The 15,300-nt window shown below is 46.5% G+C and overlaps 7 non-coding genes across 7 annotated transcripts; all 7 read right to left on the bottom strand.

Annotated features, from left to right (window-relative positions):
- Positions 1 to 2,726: 2,726 nt before the first annotated feature.
- trnad-guc (transfer RNA aspartic acid (anticodon GUC)) lies at positions 2,727 to 2,798 on the bottom strand. Its single transcript has one exon. It is a non-coding gene; the product is annotated as a tRNA-Asp (tRNA).
- Positions 2,799 to 4,752: 1,954 nt separating this feature from the next.
- trnad-guc (transfer RNA aspartic acid (anticodon GUC)) lies at positions 4,753 to 4,824 on the bottom strand. The gene has a single exon. It is a non-coding gene; the product is annotated as a tRNA-Asp (tRNA).
- A 1,194-nt stretch (positions 4,825 to 6,018) lies between these two features.
- trnae-uuc (transfer RNA glutamic acid (anticodon UUC)) lies at positions 6,019 to 6,090 on the bottom strand. The gene has a single exon. It is a non-coding gene; the product is annotated as a tRNA-Glu (tRNA).
- Positions 6,091 to 6,784: 694 nt separating this feature from the next.
- On the bottom strand, positions 6,785 to 6,856 carry trnad-guc (transfer RNA aspartic acid (anticodon GUC)). Its single transcript has one exon. It is a non-coding gene; the product is annotated as a tRNA-Asp (tRNA).
- Positions 6,857 to 10,070: 3,214 nt separating this feature from the next.
- trnae-uuc (transfer RNA glutamic acid (anticodon UUC)) lies at positions 10,071 to 10,142 on the bottom strand. Its single transcript has one exon. It is a non-coding gene; the product is annotated as a tRNA-Glu (tRNA).
- Positions 10,143 to 10,836: 694 nt separating this feature from the next.
- trnad-guc (transfer RNA aspartic acid (anticodon GUC)) lies at positions 10,837 to 10,908 on the bottom strand. Its single transcript has one exon. It is a non-coding gene; the product is annotated as a tRNA-Asp (tRNA).
- Positions 10,909 to 14,888: 3,980 nt separating this feature from the next.
- Positions 14,889 to 14,960, bottom strand: trnad-guc (transfer RNA aspartic acid (anticodon GUC)). Its single transcript has one exon. It is a non-coding gene; the product is annotated as a tRNA-Asp (tRNA).
- Positions 14,961 to 15,300: the final 340 nt, after the last annotated feature.

Here is a 15,300-nt window from a genome sequence, read left to right as displayed (position 1 = left end):
AAAAAGCAGCAAGAAGCTGCCTGCCAGCAAGCAGAGCAACGCAGACTTTCCTCCTTGCTGCTTTGAAATTCAGATCACTTTCACGCCAGGCAAACTTTTCGTACAAGATGACATCTTTTAGACGAGAACACAAAGGACATGTTCACTAAGCCACAGCATCAAGTGCGGGAAGGGGTCCATTTGCCATATATTTCCTTCTATGCTTTTCTCAGAGACAGAGGCATAAAGTCAGAGAGAAGCCGTCGGGGAAGTGAAAACTGAACATCATAATATCCACGACATTGTCCAGGAAATGGTTATGCAGTGCTTGAGACAAAGCAGCAAACACACACAAAATACCCGTATGTGCTCTCTTTGTGTGGGTATGTCTCAGATATCCATCTCAGTGTCATGCATTCATGGAGGCTGGCAGCACGGTGGGAGGCCATTCGGCCAATCGTGCCTGTGCTGTCTCTTTGAAAGAGCAGTCGTGCTTTCTCCCGCTGTTATCTCATTTTCTCTCTCCCTCCTCAGTGCCCCACACAACAGGCAAACAGAAGGAGAACACTCTACTAACGAGGAACTGGTGCAGGGAGTTGTTATAAATTTCGTCATGTACATATTTTAAAATTATTTTCGTTCATTTTGTTCTATTCAACTTTTCCCAGGGTCTTTTTAAGGAGCTGCCCAAAGGTTTAAAATTGGGGATGTTAAAAATTCTCCCCGTCGGGTAATTGAACCCCGGTCTCCCGCGTGACAGGCGGGGATACTCACCACTATACTAACGAGGAACTGAAAGGTGCCGAATCTGTCAGAGCAAAAATCGACCTGTGAACAGAGGGACAGAAGGGACAGAAATAAGAATAAGAACAGAAGGAATAGGAGCAGGCCATTCGGCCCCTCGAGCCTGCCCCGCCATTCAATAAGATCATGGCTGATCAGATCTTCTACTCAACGCCACTTTCCTGCCCGCTCCCCATAACCCTTGACTCCACTGCAGCTCAAATATATGTCTACCTCCACCTTGAATATATTCAGTGGCTCCGCCTCCACAGCTCTCTGGGGTAGAGGATTCCAAAGATTCACGACATTCTGAGAGAAGAAATTCCTCCTCATCTCCGTTTTAAATGGGCGACCGGATATCCTGGAGCTTTGCCCCCTAGTTGTAGATTCCCCCAGGAGGGGAAACATCTTCCCTGCATCTATCCTGTCAAGCAACCTCAGAATCCTATACAGAGAGAGACAGGGACAAAGAGGGAGACAAAGATAGACATACAGAGCGAGACACTCAGTTTGACGTCTTGCAGAGTGGTCCGAGGGATAAGGAACTTCAGTTATGTTGAGAGTTTGTGATTGTTTTCCTCAGACGGTTAAGAGGAAATTTAATAAGAGGCTTTCAAAATTACAAGGGGATTTGATTGAGGTAATAAGGAGAAACGCTTGCCAGTGGCAGGTATGACGGTAACCAAAGGAGACCAATTGAAGATAGCAGAATCAGTATGGGGAGAATTGTATTACGCAGCAAGGGCTCAGGCCTACTGAATATCTTACTGCTTAGAAATGTTATCACGGCCCAACTCTCTCTCACTAAAGTCTTGCACACGTTGCTAACTTTCAAATGTTGCATTCTTCAAACTGGCGTTGAGTTGATTGATAGCCGTGCTGTGATAAGCTAAGTTTGTTAGGGGTGCAGCCTGCAAGAAAATACATGGAAGTTTGATAATAACCGTGACTGTTCTGACACTGTCAGCTGCAGTTAAATGTGGGCATATACGCGTTTAAATTGTCTCGTCCCAAATGTAATTTCCTGCTGACTTTGAAACAGCAGGCATTTTACAAAAGGCAAGGAAGTGCATTGTGTACCTGTTGAGGCATCAGCAGTGTTGAAATTGCTAAAGGTTGATCAGGAGCAGACATTGCTTCGCGCGGGTGCATTGATTGGAGGCATTTCAAACAGCCTCAAAACGCACTGTCCCCTAACCTGGAATCGAACCCGGGCCGCGGCGGTGAAAGCGCCGAATCCTAACCACTAGACCACCAGGGAAGCAGCAAAAAGCTGCAAGAAGCTGCCTGCCAGCAAGCAGAGCAACGCAGACTTTCCTCCTTGCTGCTTTGAAATTCAGATCACTTTAACGCCAGGCAAACCTTTCGTACAAGATGACATCTTTTAGACGAGAACACAAAGGACATGTTCACTAAGCCACAGCATCAAGTGCGGGAAGGCGTCCATTTGCCATATATTTCCTTCTATGCTTTTCTCAGAGACAGAGGCATAAAGTCAGAGAGAAGCCGTCGGGGAAGTGAAAACTGACATCATAATATCCACGACATTGTCCAGGAAATGGTTATGCAGTGCTTCAGACAAAGCAGCAAACACACACAAAATACCCGTATGTGCTCTCTTTGTGTGGGTATGTCTCAGATATCCATCTCAGTGTCATGCATTCATGGAGGCTGGCAGCACGGTGGGAGGCCTTTCGGCCAATCGTGCCTGTGCTGTCTCTTTGAAAGAGCAGTCGTGCTTTCTCCCGCTGTTATCTCATTTTCTCTCTCCCTCCTCAGAGCCCCACACAACAGGCAAACAGAAGGAGAACACTCTACTAACGAGGAACTGGTGCAGGGAGTTGTTATAAATTTCGTCATGCACATATTTTAAAATTATTTTCGTTCATTTTGTTCTATTCAACTTTTCCCAGGGTCTTTTTAAGGAGCTGCTCAAAGGTTTAAAATTGGGGATGTTAAAAATTCTCCCCGTCGGGGAATTGAACCCCGGTCTCCCGCGTGACAGGCGGGGATACTCACCACTATACTAACGAGGAACTGAAAGGTGCCGAATCTGTCAGAGCAAAAATCGACCTGTGAACAGAGGGACAGAGGCAGAAGGGACAGAAATAAGAATAGAAGGAATAGGAGCAGGAGTGGGCCATTCGGCCCCTCGAGCCTGCCCCGCCATTCAATAAGATCATGGCTGATCAGATCTTCTACTCAACGCCACTTTCCTGCCCGCTCCCCATAACCCTTGACTCCACTGCAGCTCAAATATATGTCTATCTCCACCTTGAATATATTCAGTGGCTCCGCCTCCACAGCTCTCTGGGGTAGAGGATTCCAAAGATTCACGACATTCTGAGAGAACAAATTCCTCCTCATCTCCGTTTTAAATGGGCGACCGGATATCCTGGAGCTTTGCCCCCTAGTTGTAGATTCCCCTAGGAGGGGAAACATCCTCCCTGCATCTATCCTGTCAAGCACCCTCAGAATCCTATACAGAGAGAGACAGGGACAAAGAGGGAGACAAAGATAGACATACAGAGCGAGACAGTCAGTTTGACGTCTTGCAGAGTGGTCCGAGGGATAAGGAACTTCAGTTATGTTGAGAGTTTGTGATTGTTTTCCTCAGACGGTTAAGAGGAAATTTAATAAGAGGCTTTCAAAATTACAAGGGGATTTGATTGAGGTAATAAGGAGAAACGCTTGCCAGTGGCAGGTATGACGGTAACCAGAGGAGACCAATTGAAGATAACAGAATCAGTATGGGGAGAATTGTATTATGCAGCAAGGGCTCAGGCCTACTGAATATCTTACTGCTTAGAAATGTTATCACGGCCCAACTCTCTCTCACTAAAGTCTTGCACACTTTGCTAACTTTCAAATGTTGCATTCTTCAAACTGGCGTTGAGTTGATTGATAGCCGTGCTGTGATAAGCTAAGTTTGTTAGGGGGGTGCAGCCTGCAAGAAAATACATGGAAGTTTGATAATAACCGTGACTGTTCTGACACTGTCAGCTGCAGTTAAATGTGGGCATGCACACGTTTAAATTGTCTCGTCCCAAATGTAATTTCCTGCTGACTTTGAAACAGCAGGCATTTTACAAAAGGCAAGGAAGTGCATTGTGTACCTGTTGAGGCAGCAGCAGTGTTGAAATTGCAAAGGTTGATCAGGAGCAGGCATTGCTTCGCGCGGGTGCATTGATTGGAGGCATTTCAAACAGCCTCAAAACGCACTGTTCTCTAATCGGGAATCGAACCCGGGCCGCGGCAATGAAAGCGCCGAATCTTAACCACTAGACCACCAGGGAAGCTGCAAGAAGCTGCCTGCCAGCAAGCAGAGCAACGCAGACTTTCCTCCTTGCTGCTTTGAAATTCAGATCACTTTAACGCCACGCTAACTTTTCGTACAAGATGACATCTTTTAGACGAGAACACAAAGGACATGTTCACTAAGCCACAGCATCAAGTGCGGGAAGGCGTCCATTTGCCATATATTTCCTTCTATGCTTTTCTCAGAGACAGAGGCATAAAGTCAGAGAGAAGCCGTCGGGGAAGTGAAAACTGAACATCATAATATCCACGACATTGTCCAGGAAATGGTTATGCAGTGCTTGAGACAAAGCAGCAAACACACACAAAATACCCGTATGTGCTCTCTTTGTGTGGGTATGTCTCAGATATCCATCTCAGTGTCATGCATTCATGGAGGCTGGCAGCACGGTGGGAGGCCATTCGGCCAATCGTGCCTGTGCTGTCTCTTTGAAAGAGCAGTCGTGCTTTCTCCCGCTGTTATCTCATTTTCTCTCTCCCTCCTCAGTGCCCCACACAACAGGCAAACAGAAGGAGAACACTCTACTAACGAGGAACTGGTGCAGGGAGTTGTTATAAATTTCGTCATGTTCATATTTTAAAATTATTTTCGTTCATTTTGTTCTATTCAACTTTTCCCAGGGTCTTTTTAAGGAGCTGCCCAAAGGTTTAAAATTGGGGATGTTAAAAATTCTCCCCGTCGGGGAATTGAACCCCGGTCTCCCGCGTGACAGGCGGGGATACTCACCACTATACCAACGAGGAACTGAAAGGTGCCGAATCTATCAGAGCAAAAATCGACCTGTGAACAGAGGGACAGAGGCAGAAGGGACAGAAATTAGAATAAGAACAGAAGGAACAGGAGCAGGAGTGGGCCATTCGGCCCCTCGAGCCTGCCCCGCCATTCAATAAGATCATGGCTGATCAGATCTTATACTCAACGCCACTTTCCTGCCCGCTCCCCATAACCCTTGACTCCACTGCAGCTCAAATATATGTCTATCTCCACCTTGAATATATTCAGTGGCTCCGCCTCCACAGCTCTCTGGGGTAGAGGATTCCAAAGATTCACGACATTCTGAGAGAACAAATTCCTCCTCATCTCCGTTTTAAATGGGCGACCGGATATCCTGGAGCTTTGCCCCCGAGTTGTAGATTCCCCCAGGAGGGGAAACATCCTCCCTGCATCTATCCTGTCAAGCACCCTCAGAATCCTATACAGAGAGAGACAGGGACAAAGAGGGAGACAAAGATAGACATACAGAGCGAGACAGTCAGTTTGACGTCTTGCAGAGTGGTCCGAGGGATAAGGAACTTCAGTTATGTTGAGAGTTTGTGATTGTTTTCCTCAGACGTTTAAGAGGAAATTTAATAAGAGGCTTTCAAAATTACAAGGGGATTTGATTGAGGTAATAAGGAGAAACGCTTGCCAGTGGCAGGTATGACGGTAACCAGAGGAGACCAATTGAAGAAAGCAGAATCAGTATGGGGAGAATTGTATTACGCAGCAAGGGCTCAGGCCTACTGAATATCTTACTGCTTAGAAATGTTATCACGGCCCAACTCTCTCTCACTAAAGTCTTGCACACGTTGCTAACTTTCAAATGTTGCATTCTTCAAACTGGCGTTGAGTTGATTGATAGCCGTGCTGTGATAAGCTATGTTTGTTAGGGGGGTGCAGCCTGCAAGAAAATACATGGAAGTTTGATAATAACAGTGACTGTTCTGACACTGTCAGCTGCAGTTAAATGTGGGCATGTACACGTTTAAATTGTCTCGTCCCAAATGTAATTTCCTGCTGACTTTGAAACAGCAGGCATTTTACAAAAGGCAAGGAAGTGCATTGTGTACCTGTTGAGACATCAGCAGTGTTGAAAATGCAAAGGTTGATCAGGAGCAGACATTGCTTCGCGCGAGTGCATTGATTGGAGGCATTTCAAACAGCCTCAAAACGCACTGTTCCCTAACCGGGAATCGAACCCGGGCCGCGGCGGTGAAAGCGCCGAATCCTAACCACTAGACCACCAGGGAAGCTGCAAGAAGCTGCCTGCCAGCAAGCAGAGCAACGCAGACTTTCCTCCTTGCTGCTTTGAAATTCAGATCACTTTCACGCCAGGCAAACTTTTCGTACAAGATGACATCTTTTAGACGAGAACACAAAGGACATGTTCACTAAGCCACAGCATCAAGTGCGGGAAGGGGTCCATTTGCCATATATTTCCTTCTATGCTTTTCTCAGAGACAGAGGCATAAAGTCAGAGAGAAGCCGTCGGGGAAGTGAAAACTGAACATCATAATATCCACGACATTGTCCAGGAAATGGTTATGCAGTGCTTGAGACAAAGCAGCAAACACACACAAAATACCCGTATGTGCTCTCTTTGTGTGGGTATGTCTCAGATATCCATCTCAGTGTCATGCATTCATGGAGGCTGGCAGCACGGTGGGAGGCCATTCGGCCAATCGTGCCTGCGCTGTCTCTTTGAAAGAGCAGTCGTGCTTTCTCCCGCTTTTATCTCATTTTCTCTCTCCCTCCTCAGTGCCCCACACAACAGGCAAACAGAAGGAGAACACTCTACTAACGAGGAACTGGTGCAGGGAGTTGTTATAAATTTCGTCATGTTCATATTTTAAAATTATTTTCGTTCATTTTGTTCTATTCAACTTTTCCCAGGGTCTTTTTAAGGAGCTGCCCAAAGGTTAAAAATTGGGGATGTTAAAAATTCTCCCCGTCGGGGAATTGAACCCCGGTCTCCCGCGTGACAGGCGGGGATACTCACCACTATACTAACGAGGAACAGAAAAGTGCCGAATCTGTCAGAGCAAAAATCGACCTGTGAACAGAGGGACAGAGGCAGAAGGGACAGAAATAAGAATAGAAGGAATAGGAGCAGGAGTGGGCCATTCGGCCCCTCGAACCTGCCCCGCGATTCAATAAGATCATGGCTGATCAGATCTTCTACTCAACGCCACTTTCCTGCCCGCTCCCCATAACCCTTGACTCCACTGCAGCTCAAATATATGTCTACCTCCACCTTGAATATATTCAGTGGCTCCGCCTCCACAGCTCTCTGGGGTAGAGGATTCCAAAGATTCACGACATTCTGAGAGAAGAAATTCCTCCTCATCTCCGTTTTAAATGGGCGACCGGATATCCTGGAGCTTTGCCCCCTCGTTGTAGATTCCCCCAGGAGGGGAAACATCCTCCCTGCATCTATCCTGTCAAGCAACCTCAGAATCCTATACAGAGAGAGACAGGGACAAAGAGGGAGGCAAAGATAGACATACAGAGCGAGACTCTCAGTTTGACGTCTTGCAGAGTGGTCCGAGGGATAAGGAACTTCAGTTATGTTGAGAGTTTGTGATTGTTTTCCTCAGACGGTTAAGAGGAAATTTAATAAGAGGCTTTCAAAATTACAAGGGGATTTGATTGAGGTAATAAGGAGAAACGCTTGCCAGTGGCAGGTATGACGGTAACCAGAGGAGACCAATTGAAGATAGCAGAATCAGTATGGGGAGAATTGTATTACGCAGCAAGGGCTCAGGCCTACTGAATATCTTACTGCTTAGAAATGTTATCACGGCCCAACTCTCTCTCACTAAAGTCTTGCACACGTTGCTAACTTTCAAATGTTGCATTCTTCAAACTGGCGTTGAGTTAATTGATAGCCGTGCTGTGATAAGCTAAGTTTGTTAGGGGGGTGCAGCCTGCAAGAAAATACATGGAAGTTTGATAATAACCGTGACTGTTCTGACACTGTCAGCTGCAGTTAAATGTGGGCATGTACACGTTTAAATTGTCTCGTCCCAAATGTAATTTCCTGCTGACTTTGAAACAGCAGGCATTTTACAAAAGGCAAGGAAGTGCATTGTGTACCTGTTGAGGCAGCAGCAGTGTTGAAATTGCAAAGGTTGATCAGGAGCAGGCATTGCTTCGCGCGGGTGCATTGATTGGAGGCATTTCAAACAGCCTCAAAACGCACTGTTCCCTAATCGGGAATCGAACCCGGGCCGCGGCAGTAAAAGCGCCGAATCTTAACCACTAGACCACCAGGGAAGCTGCAAAAAGCTGCCTGCCAGCAAGCAGAGCAACGCAGACTTTCCTCCTTGCTGCTTTGAAATTCAGATCACTTTCACGCCAGGCAAACTTTTCGTACAAGATGACATCTTTTAGACGAGAACACAAAGGACATGTTCACTAAGCCACAGCATCAAGTGCGGGAAGGGGTCCATTTGCCATATATTACCTTCTATGCTTTTCTCAGAGACAGAGGCATAAAGTCAGAGAGAAGCCGTCGGGGAAGTGAAAACTGAACATCATAATATCCACGACATTGTCCAGGAAATGGTTATGCAGTGCTTGAGACAAAGCAGCAAACACACACAAAATACCCGTATGTGCTCTCTTTGTGTGGGTATGTCTCAGATATCCATCTCAGTGTCATGCATTCATGGAGGCTGGCAGCACGGTGGGAGACCATTCGGCCAATCGTGCCTGTGCTGTCTCTTTGAAAGAGCAGTCGTGCTTTCTCCCGCTTTTATCTCATTTTCTCTCTCCCTCCTCAGTGCCCCACACAACAGGCAAACAGAAGGAGAACACTCTACTAACGAGGAACTGGTGCAGGGAGTTGTTATAAATTTCGTCATGTCCATATTTTAAAATTATTTTCGTTCATTTTGTTCTATTCAACTTTTCCCAGGGTCTTTTTAAGGAGCTGCCCAAAGGTTTAAAATTGGGGATGTTAAAAATTCTCCCCGTCGGGGAATTGAAACCCGGTCTCCCGCGTGACAGGCGAGGATACTCACCACTATACTAACGAGGAACTGAAAGGTGCCGAATCTGTCAGAGCAAAAATCGACCTGTGAACAGAGGGACAGAGGCAGAAGGGACAGAAATAAGAATAGAAGGAATAGGAGCAGGAGTGGGCCATTCGGCCCCTCGAACCTGCCCCGCCATTCAATAAGATCATGGCTGATCAGATCTTCTACTCAACGCCACTTTCCTGCCCGCTCCCCATAACCCTTGACTCCACTGCAGCTCAAATATATGTCTACCTCCACCTTGAATATATTCAGTGGCTCCGCCTCCACAGCTCTCTGGGGTAGAGGATTCCAAAGATTCACGACATTCTGAGAGAAGAAATTCCTCCTCATCTCCGTTTTAAATGGGCGACCGGACATCCTGGAGCTTTGCCCCTTAGTTGTAGATTCCCCCAGGAGGGGAAACATCCTCCCTGCATCTATCCTGTCAAGCACCCTCAGAATCCTATACAGAGAGAGACAGGGACAAAGAGGGAGACAAAGATAGACATACAGAGCGAGACAGTCAGTTTGACGTCTTGCAGAGTGGTCCGAGGGATAAGGAACTTCAGTTATGTTGAGAGTTTGTGATTGTTTTCCTCAGACGTTTAAGAGGAAATTTAATAAGAGGCTTTCAAAATTACAAGGGGATTTGATTGAGGTAATAAGGAGAAACGCTTGCCAGTGGCAGGTATGACGGTAACCAGAGGAGACCAATTGAAGAAAGCAGAATCAGTATGGGGAGAATTGTATTACGCAGCAAGGGCTCAGGCCTACTGAATATCTTACTGCTTAGAAATGTTATCACGGCCCAACTCTCTCTCACTAAAGTCTTGCACACGTTGCTAACTTTCAAATGTTGCATTCTTCAAACTGGCGTTGAGTTGATTGATAGCCGTGCTGTGATAAGCTATGTTTGTTAGGGGGGTGCAGCCTGCAAGAAAATACATGGAAGTTTGATAATAACAGTGACTGTTCTGACACTGTCAGCTGCAGTTAAATGTGGGCATGTACACGTTTAAATTGTCTCGTCCCAAATGTAATTTCCTGCTGACTTTGAAACAGCAGGCATTTTACAAAAGGCAAGGAAGTGCATTGTGTACCTGTTGAGACATCAGCAGTGTTGAAATTGCAAAGGTTGATCAGGAGCAGACATTGCTTCGCGCGGGTGCATTGATTGGAGGCATTTCAAACAGCCTCAAAACGCACTGTTCCCTAACCGGGAATCGAACCCGGGCCGCGGCGGTGAAAGCGCCGAATCCTAACCACTAGACCACCAGGGAAGCTGCAAGAAGCTGCCTGCCAGCAAGCAGAGCAACGCAGACTTTCCTCCTTGCTGCTTTGAAATTCAGATCACTTTCACGCCAGGCAAACTTTTCGTACAAGATGACATCTTTTAGACGAGAACACAAAGGACATGTTCACTAAGCCACAGCATCAAGTGCGGGAAGGGGTCCATTTGCCATATATTTCCTTCTATGCTTTTCTCAGAGACAGAGGCATAAAGTCAGAGAGAAGCCGTCGGGGAAGTGAAAACTGAACATCATAATATCCACGACATTGTCCAGGAAATGGTTATGCAGTGCTTGAGACAAAGCAGCAAACACACACAAAATACCCGTATGTGCTCTCTTTGTGTGGGTATGTCTCAGATATCCATCTCAGTGTCATGCATTCATGGAGGCTGGCAGCACGGTGGGAGGCCATTCGGCCAATCGTGCCTGCGCTGTCTCTTTGAAAGAGCAGTCGTGCTTTCTCCCGCTTTTATCTCATTTTCTCTCTCCCTCCTCAGTGCCCCACACAACAGGCAAACAGAAGGAGAACACTCTACTAACGAGGAACTGGTGCAGGGAGTTGTTATAAATTTCGTCATGTTCATATTTTAAAATTATTTTCGTTCATTTTGTTCTATTCAACTTTTCCCAGGGTCTTTTTAAGGAGCTGCCCAAAGGTTTAAAATTGGGGATGTTAAAAATCCTCCCCGTCGGGGAATTGAACCCCGGTCTCCCGCGTGACAGGCGGGGATACTCACCACTATACTAACGAGGAACAGAAAAGTGCCGAATCTGTCAGAGCAAAAATCGACCTGTGAACAGAGGGACAGAGGGGACAGAAATTAGAATAAGAACAGAAGGAACAGGAGCAGGAGTGGGCCATTCGGCCCCTCGAGCCTGCCCCGCCATTCAATAAGATCATGGCTGATCAGATCTTATACTCAACGCCACTTTCCTGCCCGCTCCCCATATCCCTTGACTCCACTGCAGCTCAAATATATGTCTATCTCCACCTTGAATATATTCAGTGGCTCCGCCTCCACAGCTCTCTGGGGTAGAGGATTCCAAAGATTCACGACATTCTGAGAGAACAAATTCCTCCTCATCTCCGTTTTAAATGGGCGACCGGATATCCTGGAGCTTTGCCCCCGAGTTGTAGATTCCCCCAGGAGGGGAAACATCCTCCCTGCATCTATCCTGTCAAGCACCCTCAGAATCCTATACAGAGAGAGACAGGGACAAAGAGGGAGACAAAGATAGACATACAGAGCGAGACACTCAGTTTGACGTCTTGCAGAGTGGTCCGAGGGATAAGGAACTTCAGTTATGTTGAGAGTTTGTGATTGTTTTCCTCAGACGGTTAAGAGGAAATTTAATAAGAGGCTTTCAAAATTACAAGGGGATTTGATTGAGGTAATAAGGAGAAACGCTTGCCAGTGGCAGGTATGACGGTAACCAGAGGAGACCAATTGAAGATAGCAGAATCAGTATGGGGAGAATTGTATTACGCAGCAAGGGCTCAGGCCTGCTGAATATCTTACTGCTTAGAAATGTTATCACGGCCCAACTCTCTCTCACTAAAGTCTTGCACACGTTGCTAACTTTCAAATGTTGCATTCTTCAAACTGGCGTTGAGTTGATTGATAGCCGTGCTGTGATAAGCTATGTTTGTTAGGGGGGTGCAGCCTGCAAGAAAATACATGGAAGTTTGATAATAACAGTGACTGTTCTGACACTGTCAGCTGCAGTTAAATGTGGGCATGTACACGTTTAAATTGTCTCGTCCCAAATGTAATTTCCTGCTGACTTTGAAACAGCAGGCATTTTACAAAAGGCAAGGAAGTGCATTGTGTACCTGTTGAGACATCAGCAGTGTTGAAATTGCAAAGGTTGATCAGGAGCAGACATTGCTTCGCGCGGGTGCATTGATTGGAGGCATTTCAAACAGCCTCAAAACGCACTGTTCCCTAACCGGGAATCGAACCCGGGCCGCGGCGATGAAAGCGCCGAATCTTAACCACTAGACCACCAGGAAAGCTGCAAGAAGCTGCCTGCCAGCAAGCAGAGCAACGCAGACTTTCCTCCTTGCTGCTTTGAAATACAGATCACTTTCACGCCAGGCAAACTTTTCGTACAAGATGACATCTTTTAGACGAGAACACAAAGGACATGTTCACTAAGCCACAGCATCAAGTGCGGGAAGGCGTCCATTTGCCATATATTTCCTTCTATGCTTTTCTCAGAGACAGAGGCATAAAGTCAGAGAGAAGCCGTCGGGGAAGTGAAAACTGAACATCATAATATCCACGACATTGTCCAGGAAATGGTTATGCAGTGCTTGAGACAAAGCAGCAAACACACACAAAATACCCGTATGTGCTCTCTTTGTGTGGGTATGTCTCAGATATCCATCTCAGTGTCATGCATTCATGGAGGCTGGCAGCACGGTGGGAGGCCATTCGGCCAATCGTGCCTGCGCTGTCTCTTTGAAAGAGCAGTCGTGCTTTCTCCCGCTGTTATCTCATTTTCTCTCTCCCTCCTCAGTGCCCCACACAACAGGCAAACAGAAGGAGAACACTCTACTAACGAGGAACTGGTGCAGGGAGTTGTTATAAATTTCGTCATGTTCATATTTTAAAATTATTTTCGTTCATTTTGTTCTATTCAACTTTTCCCAGGGTCTTTTTAAGGAGCTGCCCAAAGGTTTAAAATTGGGGATGTTAAAAATTCTCCCCGTCGGGGAATTGAACCCCGGTCTCCCGCGTGACAGGCGAGGATACTCACCACTATACTAACGAGGAACTGAAAAGTGCCGAATCTGTCAGAGCAAAAATCGACCTGTGAACAGAGGGACAGAGGCAGAAGGGACAGAAATAAGAATAGAAGGAATAGGAGCAGGAGTGGGCCATTCGGCCCCTCGAACCTGCCCCGCCATTCAATAAGATCATGGCTGATCAGATCTTCTACTCAACGCCACTTTCCTGCCCGCTCCCCATAACCCTTGACTCCACTGCAGCTCAAATATATGTCTACCTCCACCTTGAATATATTCAGTGGCTCCGCCTCCACAGCTCTCTGGGGTAGAGGATTCCAAAGATTCACGACATTCTGAGAGAAGAAATTCCTCCTCATCTCCGTTTTAAATGGGCGACCGGATATTATGGAGCTTTGCCCCCTAGTTGTAGATTCCCCCAGGAGGGGAAACATCCTCCCTGCATCTATCCTGTCAAGCACCCTCAGAATCCTATACAGAGAGAGACAGGGACAAAGAGGGAGACAAAGATAGACATACAGAGCGAGACACTCAGTTTGACGTCTTGCAGAGTGGTCCGAGGGATAAGGAACTTCAGTTATGTTGAGAGTTTGTGATTGTTTTCCTCAGACGGTTAAGAGGAAATTTAATAAGAGGCTTTCAAAATTACAAGGGGATTTGATTGAGGTAATAAGGAGAAACGCTTGCCAGTGGCAGGTATGACGGTAACCAGAGGAGACCAATTGAAGATAGCAGAATCAGTATGGGGAGAATTGTATTACGCAGCAAGGGCTCAGGCCTACTGAATATCTTACTGCTTAGAAATGTTATCACGGCCCAACTCTCTCTCACTAAAGTCTTGCACACGTTGCTAACTTTCAAATGTTGCATTCTTCAAACTGGCGTTGAGTTGATTGATAGCCGTGCTGTGATAAGCTATGTTTGTTAGGGGGGTGCAGCCTGTAAGAAAATACATGGAAGTTTGATAATAACAGTGACTGTTCTGACACTGTCAGCTGCAGTGAAATGTGGGCATGTACACGTTTAAATTGTCTCGTCCCAAATGTAATTTCCTGCTGACTTTGAAACAGCAGGCATTTTACAAAAGGCAAGGAAGTGCATTGTGTACCTGTTGAGGCAGCAGCAGTGTTGAAATTGCAAAGGTTGATCAGGAGCAGACATTGCTTCGCGCCGGTGCATTGATTGGAGGCATTTCAAACAGCCTCAAAACGCACTGTTCCCTAATCGGGAATCGAACCCGGGCCGCGGCAGTAAAAGCGCCGAATCTTAACCACTAGACCACCAGGGAAGCTGCAAGAAGCTGCCTGCCAGCAAGCAGAGCAACGCAGACTTTCCTCCTTGCTGCTTTGAAATTCAGATCACTTTCACGCCAGGCAAACTTTTCGTACAAGATGACATCTTTTAGACGAGAACACAAAGGACATCTTCACTAAGCCACAGCATCAAGTGCGGGAAGGGGTCCATTTGCCATATATTACCTTCTATGCTTTTCTCAGAGACAGAGGCATAAAGTCAGAGAGAAGCCGTCGGGGAAGTGAAAACTGAACATCATAATATCCACGACATTGTCCAGGAAATGGTTATGCAGTGCTTGAGACAAAGCAGCAAACACACACAAAATACCCGTATGTGCTCTCTTTGTGTGGGTATGTCTCAGATATCCATCTCAGTGTCATGCATTCATGGAGGCTGGCAGCACGGTGGGAGGCCATTCGGCCAATCGTGCCTGTGCTGTCTCTTTGAAAGAGCAGTCGTGCTTTCTCCCGCTGTTATCTCATTTTCTCTCTCCCTCCTCAGTGCCCCACACAACAGGCAAACAGAAGGAGAACACTCTACTAACGAGGAACTGGTGCAGGGAGTTGTTATAAATTGCGTCATGTACATATTTTAAAATTATTTTCGTTCATTTTGTTCTATTCAACTTTTCCCAGGGTCTTTTTAAGGAGCTGCCCAAAGGTTTAAAATTGGGGATGTTAAAAATTCTCCCCGTCGGGGAATTGAACCCCGGTCTCCCGCGTGACAGGCGGGGATACTCACCACTATACTAACGAGGAACTGAAAGGTGCCGAATCTGTCAGAGCAAAAATCGACCTGTGAACAGAGGGACAGAGGCAGAAGGGACAGAAATTAGAATAAGAACAGAAGGAACAGGAGCAGGAGTGGGCCATTCGGCCCCTCGAGCCTGCCCCGCCATTCAATAAGATCATGAGTGATCAGATCTTATACTCAACGCCACTTTCCTGCCCGCTCCCCATAACCCTTGACTCCACTGCAGCTCAAATATATGTCTATCTCCACCTTGAATATATTCAGTGGCTCCGCCTCCACAGCTCTCTGGGGTAGAGGATTCCAAAGATTCACGACATTCTGAGAGAACAAATTCCTCCTCATCTC

This window comes from Somniosus microcephalus, unplaced genomic scaffold, assembly GCF_052327205.1.
Source record: "Somniosus microcephalus isolate GS21.2 unplaced genomic scaffold, FLI_Smic_1.0 unresolved_chr5, whole genome shotgun sequence".
NCBI lineage: Eukaryota > Metazoa > Chordata > Chondrichthyes > Squaliformes > Somniosidae > Somniosus > Somniosus microcephalus.
The sequence above is the reverse complement of the archived record's forward strand: the minus strand, read 5'-3'. Positions and strand labels throughout refer to the sequence as shown.